The sequence below is a fragment of the Neophocaena asiaeorientalis genome, unplaced genomic scaffold (genome assembly GCF_003031525.2).
Source record: "Neophocaena asiaeorientalis asiaeorientalis breed wild unplaced genomic scaffold, Neophocaena_asiaeorientalis_V1.1 scaffold19, whole genome shotgun sequence".
Lineage (NCBI taxonomy): Eukaryota > Metazoa > Chordata > Mammalia > Artiodactyla > Phocoenidae > Neophocaena > Neophocaena asiaeorientalis.
In genome coordinates this window covers 1,833,992-1,859,337 of record NW_020173388.1, presented here as the reverse complement: position 1 = coordinate 1,859,337, position 25,346 = coordinate 1,833,992, and the positions used below count along the sequence as shown (strand labels likewise).

General features: G+C 33.8%; 1 pseudogene; it reads left to right on the top strand.

Moving 5' to 3' along the window:
• Window positions 1-24,251, top strand: part of LOC112400758 (retinoic acid receptor RXR-gamma pseudogene) — a 45,989-nt pseudogene extending 21,738 nt beyond the window's left edge.
• The last annotated feature ends 1,095 nt before the right edge of the window (window positions 24,252-25,346 follow it).

Sequence of the window (25,346 nt, the reverse complement as noted above, 5' to 3'; positions counted from 1 at the left end):
TTCAAAATTTATAGAGTATTTATTTAAAAAAAACACTTAGAAACAGTATGGTTAAGTCTTAGGTAGTAATATAATTTTCTAATTCACTTCTAGATTTTTATCAGTTTATATCAAGTTATATAAATTTGCTTAGGTTATAATATCTGATCCACTTCTGAAATCTCAGTATCAAAAATGTTTTTCTCTCTCTCTCTCTCATCATATCCTATTCATCCAATTTACTTATTAAAAAACCTTTACAGCAGTGATTCTTTGATTTCATTGAGATCTCTAGTCCACTTATTTTACCACTTTATCATTATTAATCGGAACTCTCCGGTGTTCATTTTTCCTAGTCTAGCGTACAATTCATACTCCATCATTGTCATTATTTCTTACTTTTATTTTGTATCCGTAGTACTAAGGTGAACACATTAAAGTGATGTAAACCCCAATATCCATTTATTTTCTCCATATCTGTACTACAGCACATAACTGCTTGGTTGACGTGGATCATTTCATATTACACATTTTAAGCAGGTAATCAAGACTACTTAACTCTCTTATAGGGCTTTCTTGTTGGGCTCATGTTCTCATGCCATGAAATATTCCTTCTCTCTTTTAACCCTAAACTTCTTCACCTTTAATCTAAGCTGAATATTCATCTTTTAACTCATTGAGAAAGTGGAAGCCACCAGAAACCATTTCCTTCAACATTCCACCACAAAATCTACAGATTTATCTATCCCACACCCATCTTCTCCTTCTATCCTACCACAGTTTAGAGTGTTACCCTTATCAAAAAATAGTCCATCCCTGCATTCTTTGGATCCAGTTCCTTTTCAAAAAGCTCACTCTTGGGCTTCCTTGGTGGTGCAGTGGTTGAGAGTCCGCCTGCCGATACAGGGGACACGGGTTCGTGCCCCGGCCCGGGAATATCCTACATGCCGCGGAGTGGCTGGGCCCGTGAGCCATGGCCGCTGAGCCTGCGCGTGCGGAGCCTGTGCTCCGCAACGGGAGAGGCCACAACAGTGAGAGGCCCGCGTACCGCAAAAAAAAAAAAAAAAACTCCCTCTTTTTGTCATATCTTCTGTTTCCTCCCTCGAGATTCTCTTCCTTTATAGCCAGCTGATAATTCCTGCAAGCATAAAACATATTTTTGCTAGCTCCTGTTTGTTCTGTGGACTGCATATTCCTTCCACCTTCTTTCTTGGCTTCTACAAAATTCACCTCATTGGGGTTTCCTTTTACCACTTATTCAATCTTCTTTGCCAACTCATCCTCCTAAAACAAACCTTTAATTGTTAAGATCCTCAGAATTTGGTCTTGGTCCTTTTATTCATTTCTTTTTGATTACTTCTCAGTAATGTCATTGACTCCAAAGAATTCCAGTGTCATCTGTATGCTGATGACTCAAAAATTATCTTTTCTCTCCACAGGCATCTCCTTTGACTATCTGTTTCTCTCAAATTGCATATCTTGCTCCTTTCAATAAATGCCACTATCACCCACCTGAGGCCAGGAATTCAGAAATAATCATTTATTATTAATAGTAATCTGTCATACAGAGTGAAGTAAGTCAGAAAGAGAAAAACAAATACCGTATGCTAACACATATATATGGAATTTTAAAAAGCGGTATTGTAGCAGGGCAGGAATAAAGACGCAGATGTAGAGAATGGACTTGAGGGCACGGGGTGGGGGGAAGGGGAAGCTGGGATGAAGTGAGAGAGTAGCATTGACATATATACACTACCAAATGTAAAATGGATGGCTAGTGGGAAGCTTCTGCATAGCAAAGGAGATCAACTCAATGCTTTGTGATGACCTAGAGGGATGGTATAGGGAGAGTGGGAGGGAGGCTTAAGAGGGAGGGGATATGGGGATATATATATACGTATAGCTGATTCACTTTGTTGTACAGCAGAAACTAACACAACATTGTAAAGCGTTTATACTCCAATAAAGATGTGAAAAAAAGTAGTAATAATTTATATTAGTAACTATATTAGTAATTCTCTAAGCTAACAATTGCTCCCTCCTATCCTTTCCTATTGATTATAGCTCTGAAATATATTGATTACATATTTGAATTGTATACTGATTATATTTTGGAAATATCTGCCAATTTTTAGATTCTTTTACTACATGATTGTTCTTTATCTTGAGTTGCTATTAACTATTATCTGAATTACTAGAGATACCTCCTGTCCATTTGCTTCAACTTCTTCTCTACATGGCAGTAAAAGTGATCTTTTAAAATGTAAGTTGGATCACATTGTTCTACCAAAAAGTTTGAGTTGTTTCCCAAAGCTCTCAGAAAAAATTTAACGTTTACTATGATCTATACAGTTGGGCATGATTCACTTCTACTGAATCACTAAACTCACTTCACACTTGTGCCCCTCCATCTCCTTCCCCAGTCACATTGATCTTTTCTCAGTGGTGAGAATATGTGAAATTATTTTCATTACTTTGGGTGGAAATATACATGTTGGACCCCAGTTCCCACTAAACGTGCCCACAACTTCCTCTTCATCTGATTGTTTCTTTTTCATTTTTAATTCTTATCTTACATGACATGTGCTCAAAGAGACTCTTCCTCACTACTTTATTTAAAGTAGTTTTTTCCTCAGTGATCTTGTACCTTTCTAATTTATTTCTTAGCTCTTATTCACCCTAAAAGTATTTTCTTTGTCTTGTATTTGTCCCTTTGTCTGTCTACTCTACTAGAGTGTACATTCCATGAGGTTAGGTACTCTTTCTCCTAGTTTACCACTTTTTCTCCAATACCTTTAATGGGGTCTGTCATACTGTAGATGCTCAGTAAACATATATGTTGACTGAATTGCTCCTCATCAAAGGTATTTTTGATAAATAGCCATCATTATATCTGATGGATATAAAGCTTGGCAGGACATTTTGAACTGTTTATCTTACTTCTTATAATAATCAACCACACAGGTAGGAAGATGGCTGTATGCCTAAGGATCTTTCATTTTTCCTATTCATGGTAACTTTTGCTACTTTACCTTTGCTTTCCAAATAAGACTATGGGAATTGTGCCCTAATCACAAATTTTAGGACATATTTGAAGTTTGGACACATTTTCTTACATTTGGAGGTGGGATGGTATTGTTAAGAAAACTCCCTAAATAGGTGCTTGATTTTCACTAATACCTAATTTCAGACTTTATTATGGTCAGTGCTCTCATTCTCTATTGTAACACAACAAACTATCACCAAATTTAGTGGCTTAATACAACATCCATCTTGTTATTATTCTTTATATTTTTTGGATCCAGGACTTAGGCAGAGCCCACAGGGAAAGACTTGCTTCTGCTCCACAAAATGTAGCCTCTCACTTGGGATAACTCAAACAACTGGAGGCTGGAACAGTTGCAGACTAGCTAGGCGTCTCTTTTCACATTATCTCAGGGTTTCTTCTTTTGGTTTCTCCACATCATCTTTTATCTTGGTGTCCTCAGTAACATAGCCTCAAGATAGTTGAACTTCTTATCTAGTAGCTCAGTATTCCAAGAGCAAGTGTTCTGAGAGCAGAAGAAGACGTCAGTCTCTTGAAGCCAGTACCTGAAAGCAGGTACAGAATCACTTCCACTGTAGGCCATTTGCCAGAGCAGCCACAGAGCCTGCAAAGATTCAAGAAGAGGACACTTAGAGGAATGCCAAACAATTTGTAGCCATCTTTAATCAACCAAAGTAAGGTACTGAGTTTTAATTATAAGTAGAAAGACGTTATTAAAATAAAAACAAGTGAAGGGCAAATCTTTCTTATTAATGATGTTATTGAAAAATCAATGGGCATTTCTGCCAATTTATAATTGATAATTTATTCCTTTATGAAGATGAAGCATATATTGTATTAGCCTCATATTCTTTACTGAATGCTCATTCATCCCAGTTTTGGTGTTTCAAATGTTGGCAATTATTGATACTTATATACATCCCTATGCTTTTATGTCATCCAATTTTAAATAATAATTTGGCTGATCCAATGAAACTCTCCTCTAAGCCTTTCTTTTTCATTTTTTAATTCCTTTCCATCTTTTAGTAATAAAAATTTTATTTCATGGTGTGGTGTGTGGTTTTTGTTGTTGCTGCTATTTTTGGTCATTGTTGTTTTTCTTTTCTTTGTTTTGGACATTGTGGAAGGTGAAAGGGAGGAACCTCACATATTCCAAATGCAAGAATGAGGACCTATGCTGTGAACAACATGTGGGTTCTCTAAGCATTTAAATGTTTTGTTTTATTTAATCCTCACAACAAACCTATCACAACAAATGCTCCAGTTATATAATTGAGAAAAATGTTTAATATGGGTTAATGAAATTGCACATTGGATTGAGAAATGTACCCATAATGAAGGCAGAAGGCCATTCCTTGAATTTATACTGACATTTTTATGGACAACATTAGTCTGGGTCTTGATCCTGATTCTGTAGGTATACAAGCTTTTAACTTTTACACAAATGTTAGATTAGTGGATATCTAAATTTCCTATTGGTTACAAAACTCCATGAAGGCATACATTCTTGAAAGAGATAAAATGTCTTTTGAAGTTCAGGAGAAAACAATTTTTGTTAGTTAATTGAGTTGTTTAAATAGATGGCAAATTAGAAAGCAGGACTTATGTTGGAAATTCCTTGGCTATAATTCACTTTTACTTATACCTGGAAATAACTTTTCATGCATCTTGAAATTACTCTTTGGTCTTGATCCATTTTCTGAACAATATTTCCTTTTTCATGAAAGTTAGCATGTGTTTACAGCTGAATAGTTTTCTTAATCTATTTCCTGATAGTAGAATTTTGGATGTCTATAGGACTCTGTTCATTTTGTGTTCTTCCTGTTTCTTTCAGTTCAAGCTGGCATCTTGCTGAATATGGAAATCTTTTAAAACTTTGTAGATCTCCTGTTAATCTTTCTTTCTGTCCACCACATTTGACAAAAAAAAAAAAAGAAACCTGTAGATTTCTTCAAAATAAGCACTTTTAGAACTTATATTTCTCCTAAGGAATAATGTCCTTATACTTCTTAGGAGCCCTATTTTTTATTCAGAGAATCTGTGAATTATACGTTTTAGGTCCTTAAAGGGTCTTTTATCTGACTAAACAGTGCTTTCAGGCACTGTTTTTTCCATCCATCAGTTTCATTTTTCTTTTGGTCTGAAAATTTGTTGCCTTTTGCTTAATAACAAATTAATTAATTACTTCCCAAACAAGCATTTATTATCTCATAAAGTTTCTAAAAATCAGAAACCCAAGGGTAGCTTAGCTGGGTGGTTCTGACTCAAGCTCTTTCATGAAATTACAGTTAATCTGTTGGTGAGGTAGCAGTTATCTGACTGCTGAAGGATACACATCCACACTTACAACCATGGAAGTTGGCAGGGGCTTCAGTTCCTTGCTTTGTAGCCCTCTTCATGCAGCTGGCTTCTCCCAGAATGAGTGACCACAAGAGAGAACAAGATGCCACACTGCCTCTTGTGGCCTAGTCTTAGAATCAGAAACCATTAATTCTCCTTCATTCTATTAGTTAGAAGTGCGCCCCCAGGTCCAGCCAACACTCAGCACAAAGGCACAGATACCAGGAGTTGGGTATCACTGTGAGTCAACTTGGAGGCAGACTACCACAATGCATTTCATCGGTTTTGGATAATCCATGGGCAGTGCCATCTCAAGTTTTACTTTTGCTTTATTATTGCTCTCATTTCTTCATACTACTCCATATACACTTGTATCTTTTCATCGTGGATTTTTTTTCTGTTTTCCACTTCATGTTTTGTTTTGTGCTTCAATCTCTGTTAATTCTACTGACCCGTATTCTAGTTTTTAAATTGTCTTTTCTGCTGGGTCTAATGAGATGTTAAATCCTTCTACTGAATTTTAGTTTCAACTATTGCATTTTTTAGCTTTAAGATTTACCTTTTGCTGTTTTTATTCCTGTTCTTTGTGAAATTCTTTATTTTAAAATTTCTTTCAATAAACATCCTAATCCTTACGATTTAAAAGTTCAATACCTATTATTTTCTCTATATCCACTTTTCACAATTTTGATATTTTGATTTTTGTCTTATAATACAGGTAAGCTTTAGTTTACATGCTGGAAATTGCATAATAAAAATAAAACAGATTCTGCATAATAGTATCTTCCTTCAGAAAGGATTTAATTTTCTTCCAGTAATTAGAATATGGGCATATCACCCTCCTAGTCAATGTTGATAAATTTCCAGTTTGCCTTTTGTCCCCAGGACCTAACACTTATAAGGTTGAACTGAAAGGTTGGGATGTTTACTTGGCCTCTCATACTTGAAAAGTCCTAAGTGCTAACTTCATCTCCCTAGTGTGATAAGGCTGTTAAAATTTCTGCTTAGCTTTTAGAAGCTGCTATAAATTTGATATTTGCAAATATTACCCTAAGAATGTGAATCTTTGGAGTCAACAAACAAATATAAATTTTATTCAAAATGTTGTACTTGCTTCTCTCTGGTTCCCTTTCCTCTGTGTCTTGACCCATAAAGTCATACTTTATTTGTTAGACCTCAATGACAATTTTTGTCTCCTCAGCCCAGTGAGACTGTTATAAGCTCTAGATCACTGTATGTTTTTGCTCGTTGCCCCTGAACAGTGAATAATCAAATTTCATACCTGGGAATGGGTGGAAATTTAGCACTCACATCAATATATTTCCCATCCTTCAAAAACTTTGTCTCTCAAATACCTGCTACCATGTTTAATTCCTGATGCCTCCAAACACTGTTTTGTATTTTAACCAGACTTTATAGCTGTTATTAGTGGGAGATTTAGTCTAATGTCATTTATTTTATCTATGCCAGAAGCAGAAGTCAAATCAAGTAATTACAACATATATGCACATTTAATACACAGATATGTAGTTTATTTTTTCACTTACTCATAATTAGTTCTTAAAAATGTTGAGTTCAGAAGCTCAGATTTAGCTATGGTTCTATAGGATGTACTGGGAGCCAGAGTATAGATATACTGATTGAAGAGAACATTATGATACAATCTGGAAAAGAACAGATAAATATTTTTTTCTGATAGTAGAAACTTATTTCCTCTGATATCTGACATATCAATTGACCTCAAGCCCAACTTTGCTGAAACAGTATAGGACCACAAAATAGCAGATTACATTCTGTTTTCTTAAAGATTCTGCTTGGAACTACCAAAACCCAGAGGGAAAATATATTTCATTGGGATTAATGGATAATATCTATTGAATGCAAAAAGTTTAAACTATATTATGCCTACAGTTGTTAACACTTTAGCAAAGAGAGGATGTAATTTTATTTATAGATTCTTGCTTTGAACTGCATTTAACTTTCTCAAAAGTATCTTTGGGCAATAAAACTTTCTGTGATTTTCTAAAAATATTTTATTTTTGGTTCTGGCTTTTTTAAGTAAGAAAGGTTATAACATTTAAAATTTTTGTAGAACTAAGAACTAATGTGATAATAGAACAAGGCTTAAAGAAGTAAAGTTATAGTATATTAGAAAATGGCAAATATGCTTTAAGAAAACATTTTAACATTTACATTTTTTACACTCAAGATCAGATATTCTATTGAAATAATTATAGTGCCAACTCATTTAAAAAATTGGTTATTAAACTGGAAATTTATTGGCACAATTTTTTATTGTCTACATGTTACTACTTTATTTTTTTCCAGTTTTTAAAAAAATATTTATTGGAGTATAGTTGATTTAAAATGTTGTGTGGCACATTTAACTGAAACTCTACTCCCTTTCCACAAAACTTTGAAAAAAATCTAAATACATTAACATGTCCCACAAAAACATGCATGATCTGAGTCCTCAATAAAGCAGATGAAGTTACCAACTTTCCAAGTTCATCTCCTGTCTCTACCTAGTTGCTTCCGTGTCTTCAGCCACTAGGAATTATGCTGTTCCTTCAAATTGTGAACTTATTCTCACCTAAAGGTCTTTTTCTTATTCTCTTAAATTGAAGAGCTCTTCTTCCAGATTTTTAAATGACTTTCTCAGTTGCTTCACTTGTCTTTCCTTGTTTTTTTACATTTTCAGATTCTCTCCTCTCATTATTATAACAAAATAACATTACTCTGTTCTCTTACCCATACTGCATTTTAAAAATAGCTTCTAACATTATATATTTGTTATTTTACTTGCTTAGTATCTCTTTTTTCCCACTAAAGTGTCAGTTCTGTGAGAAGCTGTATTATCAGCGCAAATATTAGTGCTTAAAGAGAGTAAATAATTGCTATTTCTTATTGAATAAAGGACTCCCAGGCCCTTCACACACACATACAAACAGAAAAAGACAGGATGTAACTAACAAAATAACATTTATAGAATTAATCATCTGACAAATATATGTTTCTATTGATTTTTATGCATAATTTCCTTGAGAAGCAAACGGATACTTTGATCCCATCTTTAGAGATGTATGATCCCATCTGTTTAGAGATACTAAGCAAGAATCACAGTGTTTGGATCCTAGTGATGAAACATAACTAGTAGTTAGGTATGTGTTCCCTGGAGGGTGAGAGACAAGGTTTCAAATCCCAGGTTTGTCTTTTATAAGTGCTATTGTGTAATATTGGACAATTTGCTCTGTACACCTCAGTGTCTCATCTATACAATCAAAATGATTATAACTATAATACTTCATGAAGTGGAATAAACTAGGTACATTCTAAAACAGACTAATGAAACAATAAAATTTAGTTATTATTTTCACTATTAGTTCTTGTTTCAGGAGATACAGGCTATGAATGACCATTTAGGTCTCCGAGGCTCATTTTTCTCATTTTCAAAAATAGAATTTGCAAAACTTACAAATGTTTTTATCTTTGAAGGTAGAGAATAGTTAGTGATTGCTCTTACCATTTAGAGTATCTCAACACTGAAAAACAATAATTAGGACTCTATTCTATTTTCTCTTTTCCAAAGTAAGTAAACAATCTCATGGATTTTAATATCATCAAGGTTGACATTTTTAATTTTATTCTCAATCAGAGACCAGCTTCATGAAGAGCACAAAATCTGACTTTGCTGTTATTAAGGAACACTGTCAAACACACAACTCCTGGGCTACTATGTCTTTTCTTTGCCATGTGGGTGGGTCAAGGGTAGTGGGAACAAACGAGTCTCTAATTGATCTTACTCTGCCATGGTGCATGTGGAGTCAGCAAAGTTGGTATCTCCTTTGAACTTTCACTATATTCTCTATGTCTTTAGGTGAGATTCATTTATAATTATAACAGGAGATTTTTAAGTTCAGTTAAAAACAAACAAACAAACAAACCTCAGTGTAGCTTAAATAAAGAAAGGATTTTATTGGCTTACTTATCTGAAAAGTTAGAGGCAGGCAATACTGGATCCAGTCTCCCCTAGGACTTCATGTCTCTGTCTCTCCAGAATGCTTTAATGATGTCAGTTTCCATACCAGAGCTCCAGATTCTACTGTTAGGATAGTAAAATCACTACAGCATATTCAGACCACACATTTTTACAGTTTCCAATCCAAGAGAAATTAGTGTGTGTCTTTTGCTGTATCTTGAAATCTTGGAGATTACTTGTTTCCATTTATTTGAATCATCTTTCAGTGACCAGAGAGGTTTGTTTTAGGCCATCAGTTCTACCCAAGCCATGTAGCTAAGAATGGGAAGAACAAAAAATGTTGATGGAGAAAAAAGAATTGGACCTGAAGAAGCAATCAGCAAATGTCTACTAACCTGTTTTAAGTTACACATTTTCATATTGAGAAAACCTGTCTGATAAATACCACCAGGAATACAGCAGCAATAAAACAAATATGGTTTATTTAATTTTCTGCAGTATTGGCAAACACTGTCCATGAGTAACACTGGGGCAGATAACTAAAAGGGAATGGGAAAGGACTTTTAATACGGCTTGCATTTCTGCCTAATGACTATTTCTAAGGAGCAGTTTAGAGAAGCATGAAACATTGCTAGATGTTTGTCACAGCAGTCCTATTCAGGAGGCAGGAGAAACAAAGCAGGGCTAAGGAAATCATTGGTAAGGAAGCCATAATTTCTCAAATTATGTGTCCTTAGTCATGTCTAGTTGAAAACATTCTTTTAGTTTCCGTTAGAAATGCTATAGTCTGATTACTAGTCACAGTAAGAAGATGACTTTGGGTTGTGCTTCTTCAGAAACCACAAAGTTAGGGTAAATGAGGAATGCTGTGAAAACAAAAAACAAAAGTGAACCCCCAAAAAAAATCCTCTTTGAAGAACTGAGGATGGAAATTAAAGCTACTTCAATTGTGACCCAAAATAGATCAGATCCTTTAAACAAAGACAGAATGTTCTATTTTCACTGATTTAATTTCAAACAGTTACGTTTCTCACAGCTGAGAGTTTTAATCAACAAGGTTTCTCAGCACTAGGTGTTTGAAGTTAGTAAAAGAAGTCTTTACATATTCAAAATAGATAACTGCCACACTTAAAAAAAAAGATATTATTTTTTTAGTGCAGTTTTAAGTTCAAAGCAACATTGAGGGGAAGGTACAGCGATTTTTCCATATGCTCCCTACCCCTTATATGCATAGCTTCCCCAGTTGTCAATATCCCCCACCAGAGTGGCACATTTGTTATAATTGATGAACCTACATTCACACATCTAATCACTAAAAGTTTACAATAAAGTCCACTCTTGGTGTCGTATATTCTATGGGTTTGGACAAATATATAATAACTGTACCCAACATTATAGTATCATACAGAATAGTTTGACCACCCTAAAAATGCCTTGTGCTCTGCCTAGTCATCCCTCTACCCACCCCCAGCCCCTAGAAATTACTGATTTTTTTTTCACTGTCATATGATTTTACCTTTTCCAGAATGTCATGTAGTTGGAATCATGACATGATAATGACTTTTGAGATTGGCTTCTTTTGTTTAGTAATATGCATTTAAGGTTCCTCCATGACATTTCATGGCTTGATAGCTCATTTCTCTTTACCACTGAATGATATTCCATAGTCTGAATGTACCACAGTTTCTCCATCCTCTACCAAAGATATCTTTGTTGCTTCTAAGTTTTGGCAATTATGAATAAAGCTGCTATAAATATCTGTGTGCAGGTTTTTGTGTGGACGTACGTTTTCAGCTCCTTCAGGTAAATACCAACGAATTTAATTGCTGGATCATATGGCAAAAGTATATTTAGTTTCATAAGAAACCATCAAACTGGCTCTGCAATTTTGCTTTCCTACCAGCAATAAATGAGAGTTACTGTTAATTCATGTCCTCTCCAGAATTTAGTGTTGTCAGTGCTCTATATTTTGGCCATTATAAGTATGTAATGGCATTTTGTTGTTTTAATTAGCATTTTCCTGATGAGAAATGATGTGGAACATCTTTTCATATGCATATTTGCCATCTGTATATCTTTGGTGAAACATCTGTTTAAGGTCTTTGGCCTGTTTTCTAATTGGATAATTTTCTTCTTATTGTTGTTTTTAAGAGTTCTTTGTATATTTTGGAAAATAGTCCTTTTTCAGATGGGTCTTTGTGAATATTTCCCAGTCTGTGACTTGTCTTCCTATTCTTTTGGCATTGTCTTTGGAAGAGCAAAAGTTTTTAATTTAATGAAGTCCAGTTTATCAATTATTTCTTTCATAGATTTTGCATTTTTTTTGTTGTCTCTAAAAAGCCATCAACACAAGGTCATATAGGTTTCCTTCTTTTTTTTTTTTTTTTTGAGTTTATAGTTTTGTGTTTTACATTTATTTAGGTCTGTGATCCATTTTGAGTTCATTTTTGTGAAGGGTGTGAGGTCTGTCTGCAGATTTAAAAAATTATTTTTTGCATGTGGATGTCCAGTTGTTCCAGCACCATTTGTTGAAAAGACTATCTTTCCTCCATTGTACTGCCTTTGCTCCTTCGTCAGAGATCAGTTGAATGTATTTATGTGGATCTGTTTGTTTTCCCTATTCTGTTTCATTGATCTATTTGTCTGTTTTTGGCCAGTACCACACTGTCTTGGTTATTGTGTCATTAAAATAAGTCTTGACATTAGATAGTGTCAGTTTTCCAACTTTGTTCTTTTCCTCCAATAATCGTGTTAGCTATTCTGGGTCTTTTGTCTCTTCATACAGACTTTGGAATCAGCCCATCAATAGCCACAAAATAATTAGCTGATATTTTGGTTGGGATTACATTGAAGCTATAAATCAATTTGGGAAGAACTAACCTCTTGATGATATTGAATCTTCCTATCTATGAACATGGAATATCTATTTATTTAGTTCTTCTTTGATTTCATTCATCAAAGCTTTGTTGTTTTCCTTATATACATCTTGTACATCTTTTATTAGACTTATACTTTAACATTTCATCTTTTGTAATGTCGATTATATTATGTCTTTAATTTCAAATTCCACTTGTTTATTGCTGGTATATAGGAAAGTGGTTGACTTTTGTATATTAATTTTGTATCCTGAAACCTTGCTATAATTGCTTATTTCAGGAGTTTGTTGTTGTTGTTGATTCTTCAGATTTTTTACATAAATAGTAATGTCATTTGCAAACAAAGACAGTTTTTATTTCTTTTTCCCCAATCTGTATCTTATTTCCTTATCTTATTACATTATCTAGAACTTCCAATATTATATTTAAAGGAATGGTGAGAGGGGATATCCTTGCCTTGAACCTGATCTTAGTGGGAAAACTGAGTTTCTCACCATTAAGTACTATGTTATCTATAGTTTTTTATAGATATTCTTTATCAAGTTGAGGAATTCTTCTCTATCCCTATTTTACTGAGAGTTTTTATCATGAGTAGGTGTTCGCTTTTGTCAAATGCTTTTTCTGAATCTATTGATATAGTCATGTGATTTTTCTTCTATATTCTACTGATGTGATGTATTATATTAATTTATTTTCAACTGTTGAACTAGACTTGCATACCTGGGATAAATCCCACTTAGTCATGAGGTATACTTTTTTTTATACATTGTTGATTTTGATTTGCTAATATTTTGTTGAAAATTTTTACAGCTATATTTCATGAGTCTAGTGTTCTATTTTTGTAATATTTTTGTCTGACTTTGGTATTAGGGTACTGTTGGCTTCATTAAATTAGTTAGGAATTGTGTCTTCTGCTTCTATTCTCTGAGATTGTAGAGAATTGGTATAATTTCTTCCTTAAATGTTTGGTAGAATTCACCAAAGACCCAATCTGAGACACTCTATAACTTATTGTTAACTAAAATATCCATGAAAACCCTTAAATAACTTAAACATATGTGGTAAAAAAAAGTAGTACTATTCTTTGTTCTGTTTTTTTAATTTTGTTTTACCATGGACATTTAGTCTAAAAATTAACTTTAGGAACCTTTTATTCTGTCCTAATAATTTTTCATATAAGAAACCAGAGATATGTATTGGTGAAATAACTTGCTCAAGTTCAGAAGCTAATTAGTGCCAGACCTAAGAGTAGGTTCTCTCTCCACAATACTGCACTGTTACCAGCTAAGTGGCAACAAATAAGAAATGTTTGTACAGAAAGGTGCATGCTACAGTACTACTAGTTGTAAGAACTCACTCGGACAGAAGTTCCTTCCCTTAAATAATCCATCATCTTCTTCCATGGGTCTGCTATTTGTATGCCATTCATTTGGACAGTTTAATTATTGGTAAAATAATTTCAACTGCCGTTGGAAAAAAACTTATTATTATTTTATCAGAAAAATATTAGCTACAGCTTTTCCCATCTGAAAAGAAAGAAAAAACACCAACTTATCAAGAAGGAAAAGTTGGAGGGCTATCTTCTTAACTATGATGATTTGGGAAGTAAAATCTCATTATGGGAAGAAAGGGGTGGGGTGGGGGGAAGGTGTTTGCCTTGATAGCTAAAACTGACTCTTCACTGTCCCCGGTCCTTCTCAAGGGATCTATTGATAGTTTCATTCATTCAACAGACACTTTTGAACATCATTTTGTGTCAGGCACTATTCTAAACTATAGAGATATATAGTAGCAGTTATTAAAGTAAACCAAGTCCTTGCCTTTAGAGAACATACTGTCTAGTGAAGGGAGGCAGAAATAATCCAATAAGGAAATAAATATATAACATTCCAAATAAAATAGGGAATGGGATTTGGGGGCATTCATTCAACATGTATTTATTTCACATCTGTTAAATGTAAGTGCAATCTCACCTCTTGGAAATTCAAAGACAGAAGTGTTTCATCCTTGGGAATTCACAGTGGGAAACACAGATGAATAAACAGGCAAAGTTAGATTAAAGCTTTATAGAAGAGCAAAAATGGAATATAGAAACTTATACATTCTGCCTTATTCTTTCCAGAGTTATGGTGATTGGAAAGATGCCATTAGCATAAGCTAGTTGGGAGAAAAGTAACTACCTGGTCAATTGGAAGCCCCACCCTGATGATCAGACCTCTCATTGCTGAACTTAGATAGATTTTTACTATAGCAAACGAACTGTAAATAAAAGAACTGTGAAAGAACTATGGGTATTCTACAGAGTAACCCAGACTATTAGAAACATAATATGAGCCACAAATAAAAGCCACATATGTAGTTTAAATTTTTCTAGTTGCTTGATAAAAAGTGAAATGGATTCTAATAATATATTTTATTTAACTTGATATGTTCAAACTATTATTTCAACATTTAATTACTATATACTTATGAATGAGATTTATATATTTTTCTTTCCATACTGTCTTCAAAATCTAGTACATATTTTCACCTAAGCACAGCTCATTTTGGACTAGTGATATTTCAATTGTTCAATAATTCATGTCTACCATATTACACAGCATAGCTATAGAACTTTCCATCTCAGCCTACCCTGCCTTTCTGCTGAGATTTTTATCTTAGACAATAAAGATATGTAGAGATTTCAGCATAGTTAGAGTATGGATTTTCTAGATTGTTTTGATTACAAATTGCAGCTGGCAATTTTGGGGGCTTTTCTGTTTATGTTGAATATTAAGTTAATAGTTCTAATAAGTTACAAGGTAGTAGACATTTTTGTGTAGAGGAAAATGATGCTGTATCTGAATAAAATAAGCCGAATCTCTGTGAGCCTCTTACCCCTGCTAAATTACTGTAAAATTATTAATTATTTTAAGAATCAAACACAAATTTTTCCTTTTTCTTTTTTTTTTTTTTGGTCCAATAACAATGAGAGTATGAAGGTCAGGCTCAAGTGTCCCAAGATTTTCTGAAATTGTAAAACACAGTGTAACAGAGAAGAATCTGCATTTCTTCTGGTTTCTCATTGAATTACATAGTAACTAAGAACTGCCAACTTGCTGACTATATATATTTTTAAGTTCAAAAGGCAAAAGGTGAGTATTCACCATTGACCTGCTTGTCAAAAACACTGAACAATTTTTTCTAGATGCTGACAGTTTATTTGAGTTTTTTCCTGATTTGTCCTTACAGCCTTCTCTCACAGGTGTTTTCTTTCTGTGCTTTTTCAGAGCATTTGTTCAGGTGATGCTTGAATTTATAAACTCACTAAAGTGTAAGATCTAATTTAGTCAATCAGAACCAAGAGTCTGTAATCTGGAAAGGTAGATTTTAGGTATCACCATACAGTATAAATAACATACATCATTTAAAAAAATAATCTATTTTGATATTTAATTAGTAAGTTATTGGTAATTATGACTCAACATAACTATGGAAAGACTAATAATGAAATATCCTCCAAATCTAAATGATATTCTTATAGGACACAAATTAAAAAGTTATTCTTTTATATATATAATCTGACCAGAAAATGAAAAAAGTTAATTATTCTTCACTGTAGTAATTTATGGATAACTTCCATTTTTTGATTTTTCTAATTGAATAGTTAGTTGATAGCTATATAAAGAAATTTTTATTCCCCTATACTGTTTCCCTGCCTTTGTTTCAGGTCAAGTGGTATTGAAGCATTGATCTTTTGTAGGTTGCAATTTTCTCATTAATACAACTTGAGGACACCACTATGTTCACCCCAAAACAAGCTTAAATACAGTCATCAAATACATACAACAGAATGCGTTATAAACCTTTAATTTTTCTTTGGTGATTTACTGGGGAAATGTTTAAACCTCTCCAAGAATTTTAACATTCCTGAGTATATTTACTTCTATTTGTGTTGTGTTGGTCCACTTTACTTGAGATATTAACTTGCGAGAAAAGATCTGCCAAATTACCTTAGGTTTCCTATTTGTCAACATGAAATACAAAATGTTAAAAGATTTTTCTTCTAAACGCAATTTATTTTTTAAGTCAGTATTTAAAACTTAAGGGTTGACCAAGTTTACTAATTGAACATTTTTATTATTAGATTATAAAGTTGCTTAAACATGTCTATGTATGCCATTTATTTTATCCTGAGACTACAGATTTTTAACTTAAATCTATATTCTATGTTACTGGGTTGAACCTCTCTTTTAAATTATCATAATTACTTTTCCTTTGATGTATATTCCTCTTTTAAATTTCCTTTGGTATGAGAATCTGCAGATATTTTATAATGTAGTATTTGTTCCTCCGTATTATATTTGTTATAGCATGCTATGAAAACTACATTCAGACTTTTAAAATTTCATTCGACATTTTAATAGTAACTTCCTACAAAATTTTTAAGGAAAGCATCACTATTTTATAGTTAAAAAAGGAAGAATAGGATAAAGAGGCAATTCTAGAAATTCCAAATGGTCTATTCAAATCTAGGGGCAATTGCGGTAGACCATGTTGATTCGCCAGAGATCTAGTGTCCCAGTTAGCTAGTTATACAGGTAGACTCAGGCATCTGAAGTGTATTTTCAAACCATCATTTTTTATCTAGTTATTATAAGCCTATTCACTAAGTAGAAAGGAAACACAAAAAATTTAGTCATGGGATGAAAATGCCTAAAGTAGGATATTTTATTGTTAGCTGTCTAAGGAAAAGAGCCAACATAGGTTCTCAGGATGTTTATTAGGACAAAGTCCTGATAAATAATTTTGACCAAATGAAAATATTTGAAAGGACAGGTAAACTGAGGTATAGAGAGTAGAACAAATTATCTGAAAGAGTATTTGTTCAACAATTTTTTAAATTTTTTATTCTGAGGTGAGTATAGATTCATAGGAAATTGCAAACACACACACACACACACACACACACACACACACACACACGGAGATTACGCATGCTTCATCCACATTTCCCCAGTGGTAACATCATGAGTAATCATAGTATAGGATCAAAACCAGGAGATTGACATTGGTATATGCTACACAGAATTCATTTGTGTGTGTGTATGTGTGTGATATGTAGTGTTATGCATTTTTATCACATGTATGGATTCATGTAACTACCACCTCACTCAAGATACAGAGCTGTTACAGTACCACAAGGTCCATCAGACTAACCCTTCATAGCCTCGCCCAAACGTTCTCTCATCTCCATCCCTAACCTCTATAAACCACAAATCTATTGTCTATCTCTATAATTTTGCTATCCAGAAATGTCAAATAAATGGAATGATACAATATCTAATCTTCTGAGACTCGCTTTTTATTCACTCAGCAAACGCCCTTGAGATCCATCCAAGTTTTTGTATGAACTTCACATTCTCTTTCTCCTCTCTAGGATTTCAGTGCTAGACAGAGAGTCCTGTATTTCTCTGCAGGTCCTTGTGGCTCTATTCTTTTTTTTTTTTTTTTTAAGTCTGTATTCTCTCTGTTTTTCAGATTATTCAGATTGGGTAAAGTCTATTGACATATCTTTGAGTTCACTGATTCTTTTTTCCATCATCTCATTCTGCTATTGAGCCTATCCATTGAGGTGTTCTCCCCCAACCCCCTTTGGTTACTATATTTTTCAGATCTATGATTTCTTTTTGTTTCTTTTTTATATTCTCAATTCCTTTGACAAGATTTTCTATTTTTTCACTTGTTTCATGACTGCTCATAATTGCTCATTGAAGCATTTTAATGATCACTACTTTAAAATCCTTGTCTGGTAACTACAGTTTCTCAGTAATCTCAATGTTGATGTCTCTTGATTGTACTTTATACAAGTTGTTTATTTGTAAAAGAAAAATTATTTGCAAAAGAGATTTTTTTATTGTCATGTGACTATTTTGGATATTACGTTGTGAGACTCTGGAATCCATATAATCCTTTTTAGTAGGCAGTTGTCCTGCTTAGGATACATTGGAGTTAGATGAGGGTGAAGGTTCAGCTCCTCGTTGGTTCTTGTTGACACCAAGGTAGGGTGAGGGAGATCAGAGTACTGAGTAACCTTGCCTCACACAGCCTCATTCAGTCTTGTTGCTGCTGGATGGGAGTAAAGGCTCAGCTCCTCATTAGGTCTTGCTGGTACTGAGACATGGTAAGTTGAGTGCTAACTAACCCACCTTCTACCACATTGTTAGGTATTATTGCTGCTGACTGTGGTTGGTGGTTCAGCTCCCTGCTGGACCTTCATGAAATTTCCATAGTAGGTGAATTAGAGCATTGCCTAATTGCTTCTTCTGTATAGAGGATTGAAGACCTACTCCCTGTTTAGGTACACTGACATTACCCTAGTTGTATAATTAGAGCATTGCCTCTTTATGCCAAGTAGGGGATGGAAGATCAACTCCTGTGGTTGGCAAACTCTAAAATTGTCCCTCAATATTTTTCTCTTTAATCCCCATGACCATAAGTATAGAGATATCTTGCCCATGATTATGTCATTACAGAGTAAAATGGATTTTGCAGATGTAATTAAGGTTTCTAATCAGTTGACTTTGAGATAAAATGGAAATTATCCTAGTGGGTCTAATCTAATTATATGAACCCTTTAAAAGCAGAGATACTTCTCTAGCTAGTAGCAGAATGGGAAGTCAAAGATATTCAAAGGAAAAAAAAAAAGATTTCAGACATCTTTGCTGGTTTTAAAGATGGAAAGGGCCATGTTCATGGAGCATAGAGCAGCCTCAAGGGGCTGAAAGCAACCCCTAAGCAACAGCAACCAATTATTAAAAGTAGGATTATGGTGGTTGATTATATGAATAAGATGCTTAAAGATTTTTCTGAGACATGCATATTAAGCTACCTGATTATGTCCCTTGAGTGGTATCCCTAGGCCACTACCAAGCCATCTGTTGTACAGAACCTTGTATTATGTGACTCTCAAGATGTTGATCTTAATTTAATTATCTAAGGATGGCCCAGGTCATTGCTTTATTACTAAAAGAGTAATCCAAAGTTTCTAAGTTATCCTAACTCTTAGTGGAATTTAAAAAATAATAATCACAATTTGTTTTCTCTGAGTGCTGTGATAGCAGAATGTGAATGAGAAAAATCATAAATGAGGATAATCTGTGGAGATAGATCTGATTTTATGCTGGGTATAAAGAATATGGCTTAGAATCATTTGGTTTGTTTTTCACTGAATCACTATTTTTTATATGAATTGTCATTTTAAAACTTTATTATTGCATAGATTTTGTAGATATGATCCTTTGTCAATACAAAGACTCAATAATGGAGCAGAGGAACAAATGCAAAATAAAACTTTAAAGGATTTTCCTATCTCCGTATCTTTGATGGCAAGGGCAGTGAGCAACAGTATTAAGAGCACATAGATCCAGAAAAGGTGGGAGAATCTCCTGCTAAAGGATTCTTGAAGAAGTTTCATTGCAAAGTTAATTTTATGGAAATACAAGGAATGCTCACAGGAACAGTCAGGATTTCAAGGCTGCTTATCCAAAATTTAAAAATCTATTACAGTACAAAAGTGAAATACAGACTTTAATGGAAGAAGCAATAATTTCCTGAATGTTAAAGAAAACACTTAACAGTTATATAAAAGTAGGAGTAAACTTTATTTACAACTGCAGCTATATTCTCATATTCAGTATTGAAATCAATCAAGACTGAAAAGCTAAAGTGTCATTTACAAGCTATTCCCTCATGGTCCCTTTTTACTCAAATCACATTTGGAGCCTGTCTTCTGTGATAGAAGGTAACATTTGCTGCATGTACTGGGTGGCATTTGCAATATGCCCTTACTGAAATCCCAAATCATATTTATAAAGAAAGGTTCAATCAAAAAACATTTTCAACCCATTTACTGATACATACTTTATAATCTTCAGTACTTTCCCTGTTTCCTAATATACAAGTTTGTTACAAACTGACTATCATGCAAAGGAGAAGAAAATAATAATTTTTACATGGCAAGAACACAAGATTCCAAGCTGATTTTTACATTTGTGAATATGTGTCGTTGGCTAGATTTGGTTAAACATTCCCTGAAATGAATTCAAGACTGTTTTCAGGTATCAGATGAAAAGGCATATGTATGAATAAAGATCCTATATTTGTGTTACTGCAGAGTTTTGTTTCCTCCATAGATATATTATATATAAAAAGTAAATCAAAAAATAAGACTAAAAAAATTATGTTTCCTGAGCATCTACAAAATTTATTATAAATCTGTTGTTCCCTTTCCAACATTAGATGTTTGTGTGTTGTTACCAAAACTATTTATGCACAAGTGAAGATTTTCAAAGTGCAGGAGGATTTAGGGTGGAGAAATGGAAGAATGTATTGAATCCAATGATATACAACTATATACTTTTCAAAATAGGCTCAATTTTTTTACCTTAAATGGGTTAAACTTTGCTATGACTACAAAGTAAATAAGAATTGCATATTCATGCATATCTTAAAATGAAGATTTTGAATATAAAATATATACATTTCATATGTGGCAAACCTTTGAAATTAGTGAAAATTATATTAAGGTCTAATAAATACCTAATTTTAGCTGGGTAATAGCTGGGTAGCTATTTGAAGAATAAAATGAAGCTGGATTACTCTGTCTCTATATCAGAAATAATTCTGGCTGACTCAGAATTTTAAACAAAAAAGGCAGCTACTAAATAAATTATGAGTGAATATTCATTGTGGAAAAGTGACGCAAATTCCAACAGAGCCTTATGTTGAAATAAAATCATCACAAAAAATTATGGAAGATAAATTCAAAATCTAGTTCTATGGTTAAAAGAGATAATATGCACATTCTTTTTATTATAAAATAAACAGTAGTAAATCAGTAAAAGGAACATCCCAAATAAATGAGAGTAAAGAATGAAATGAATTATACAACAAATGATCAACCTCACTAATAAAGAAGTTAAAAATAGATTTCAAAAAGTACCTTCCCCATCTATCTATCTATTTATATTTCTCTATACCAATATATATGTTCACATTTCATCAACAGTCACATAAAAGAACTTTCTTTTCTCCATGCCAACAACAGTCTTAATTATTTTTGTCAATCTTATATGGGTGGGCAAAGATAAGCAAAGACAAAATTATTGTTGGCATGGAGAAACAAATCTCTTTATATGCTGTTGATGGAATGTGAACTCAATTTCTACATCATTTTAAATCATTTATTAAAAGACAAACATTTTAAAGAGCTTGCCACATTCTCACCTTTAGAATATCACAAACATATTTGCATGAATGGGACAGTACAGGCATCTATATACTGTTGACCCTTGAACAATACTGGGGTTAGGGGCACCAACCCTCTACACCAACCAGCTGAGGACCCATGGTACATATTTAGTGAAAAAAAAAATCTGCATGCAAGTGGACCCGCATTTCAGACCAGTGTTGCTCAAGGTCAACTGTAGAAGGTTTTCAGTTTTTCACATCATTGTTTGTGCTCTTCCTCTTTGGTAGATTAATAAATGAAATATGACCCACCCATATGACTATATCAATTTGTAGCAACAACAAACGGATGTTTAGAATTTAGTGTGAAACGGCAAACAAAACATTGTAAAATACTTAGTATAGTATCAGGATGTTTGTTAAAATATGCAGTAATAATATATGATTTATTATCATGAAAGCATATTGAAATGAATTAATCATATTTCATCGTTTATTTCACAAATACTTTGAGACTCCACACTGTGTCAATCATGTGGTTCTTTCTCTTTTTTATGTCATTATTATGCAACCATATGATTATTAATTATTTTGTAATAGTTGTGCAAATAGTTGGTACACATATATCTACATGGTAAAAATAAGCAATAAAATGGCCATCTTTTTTTTTTGTGGTACGTGGGCCTCTCACTGTTGTGGCCTCTCCCATTGTGGAGCACAGGCTCCAGACGCGCAGGCTCAGCGGCCATGGCTTACGGGCCCAGCAGCTCCGCGGCATATGGGATCCTCCCAGACTGGGGCACAAATCCGAGTCCCCTGCATCGGCAGGCGGACTTAACCACTGCGCCACCAGGGAAGCCCTAAAATGAACATCTTTTAATCCACAATCCAACTTAATTGGAACTTTGCCAATAACACTGTATCATCTTCTGTGCTTCTCCAAATTACCATCAAATGCCTCATTTTATTTTAATTATTATTCCCAAACTGTGTGTATCATTCCCTTACTTTTCATTTTAATATTTTTCAAAGTATAATATTCATATAAGAAACAAGTAAGCGACCAGTTTGATGATTTTCACACTTACACAATAAAGCAAAACAAACACAAAAACAAAAAAAATAACAACAATCCCCAGATGGAGAAACAGAACTTTACTAGCACCCAAGAAGCTACTCATTCCCCCTTTACGTCAATATTTTCTTTGAATGGTAACCACTTTCCTATCTTCTTACACTATCACTTTTGCCTGTTTTGGAATTTTATATAAATAGAATTATAGTGTTTTGTTTCTTTTGTTCAATATTATTTGTTAAATTTCGCCTATCTTGTTCAATGAAGCAATGGCTCATATAGTCTCGTTAGATAGCTGTTTGTTATAATGTAGTCTAATTTATTGTTTTTTCTCATTTACAGTTTGTACTTTTGCATCGTGTCTTATACCCTGTGACTATAAAGAGAGCATATATTACATTTAAAATTTGTTATTGCTTACAGTATTTAAATTTAAATCAATGACCAATGTGGAATTATTTTCTATGTATGCTGTGAGTTAGGGTCACAAGTTTCATTTTTTTCCATAAGGATTTTCATACTGAATAGCCCATGCCTTTTCCCATACCTGAAACCCACACTTTCATCACTGCATTCCCACATCACTCTTACATGGTTTATTTAGAGTTACATATATGATATGGCTGCATAAAATCACTGAAGCCTCTTCGGCTTACAACTAAATCTTTGGATAAAATACAAAAAATCTCCTTGGAAAGAAAAAGAGACTCTGCATTGACAAATTGTAGAGAAATAGAAAGGAACTAGCTACCTTTTGCACTCTCTGTAGTCATGAACAAAACATGATCAAAAGGCATTACACTGGCCTTCTGTTTCACGATGAGGCCTGTGTATACTCATTTCCCCATCAGCATCGTTATTTAAAACAACGGGTCTCTTGTTAAAATTTCAAATTTCTTGGGCAAAAATATATCCACAGGGTTCAGATGAGGCCAGGCATTGCTTCTTCAGTATCTCAAGCACCAGAAAAATATGTTAATTCCTGAAGGAAACGATATTAAACTTGTATCAGATTCAGCAAACCCCAACAGTTAAAAACACGGATATCAGAAAATTTTTGCATAGTATTTATGTTGCTGAAAAAGGATGTTCAGCAGGCTGATGATTAAGACCTAATGCCCTGTTTATGATGTTTTAAAGACACAATTAATGCCCTGTGTCAGAAAAAAAAAAAAAAGTTAATAAGCAGCTTTTCATTCTTTGAATGGACCAGGCACATTTCCTACTTCTCTGACCTCAAGTTGGAGGACCAGGTCATTTTGTTCTGGGCAGGGTAGAAGGGATTACTGATTACCTCCTCTTTCCACTTGGTTTCTGTGCAGGATGGCATCCTTCTGGCCATAGGCTTATACATCCACCTGAGCAGTGTCTATAATGCTGGGGTTGGCTCCATCTTTGACAGAGTTCTGACTGAGCTGGTATTCAAAATGAAGCAGATGGATAAGTTGTAGCTGGGAATCCTGCAAGCCATTGTGCGTTTAACCCAGATGCCAAGGGTCTGTCCAAGCTCCCAGAGGTTCTGTGGAAGTTTATGTTATTCTTGAGGCCTATACCAAGCAGAAGTATCTGGAACAATCAGGCAGCTTTGCAAAACTGCTGCTGTGCCACCCCGTCCTGCACTCCATCAGCTTGAAATGCCTGGAGCATCTCTTCTTCAAGCTCACGGGGGACATGCCCATTGGCACCTTCCTCATGGAGATGGAGATCCTGCTGCAGTTCACCTGAGCCTCACCAGTTACAGCCTCCTCTACCTCATAATTGTTTATGATAAATGTAAACAAGTATAATCAGATTGTAGAGGGAAGAAAAAATTGGGAGAAGTTGAGCACATTAGGGAAATGAAGATATTAAGGGAGTAAAAAAAGGTATTCTGAAATGAATGAAAAGTAAGAGCATTTGCACTAGCAAACTTACTGTATGAGAAATGTTAAAGAAATTTCTTTAGGCTGAAGGAAAATAATACCAGAGGGAATCCTGGGTCTTTAAGAATGAAGAGAGACCAGAAATGCTAAACACCTAGTTAAATACAGTAGACTATTTTTTGTTTTAATTTCTTTAAAATATAAACACATATTGACAGCAAAAAGTATAACAATGTCCAATGGGACTTTCAGCATATGTAATAGATTTAACAACTATAAGATAAAGCTTATGGGGGTATAAAGAGACTTAAATGGCAGCAAACATCCTATATTTTATTGAAGTAGTGCAACATTATTCTGAGATGACTGTGAACACTTGAGTATGTGTATTTAAATTCCTAGAGTAAGAAAAAGTTATACAAAGAGATATAGCCAAAAATCTAATAGATACCTTAAAATACAGTGATCCAAAAGAAGGGGTAAAAGGTAAAACAGAGCACCAAAAATCAGAAGAGAGAAACAGAAAACAAGCAATAAATGAGACTATATCAACCACATGAGACTATATGTAACCATAACAATAATTACATTAAATTTTAATGGTCTAAGCACCAAGAACCAGAGACTGACAGAGGTAGATTAAAATGAAGAACTGCATGATATGTGGCCTACAAGAAAAATATTTTAAATATAGAGTCACAGTCCGATTAAAAGTAAAGAAATAGAATGTCTTACCATACAAACAGTAAGCTTAATAAGATTGGAGTAGCTGTCTTAACATCAGATAAAACAGACTTCAAGACAAAGAATATTACCAGAAATAACGTAGGACATTTTATAATGATAAAAGTTAGAAATCTTCAACAGCACATAATTCAAAATGTATATGCACCTCAAATAAAATAGCTTCAAAATATACAAATCAAAAATTGAATGAATTGCAGAAAGAGACAATTCA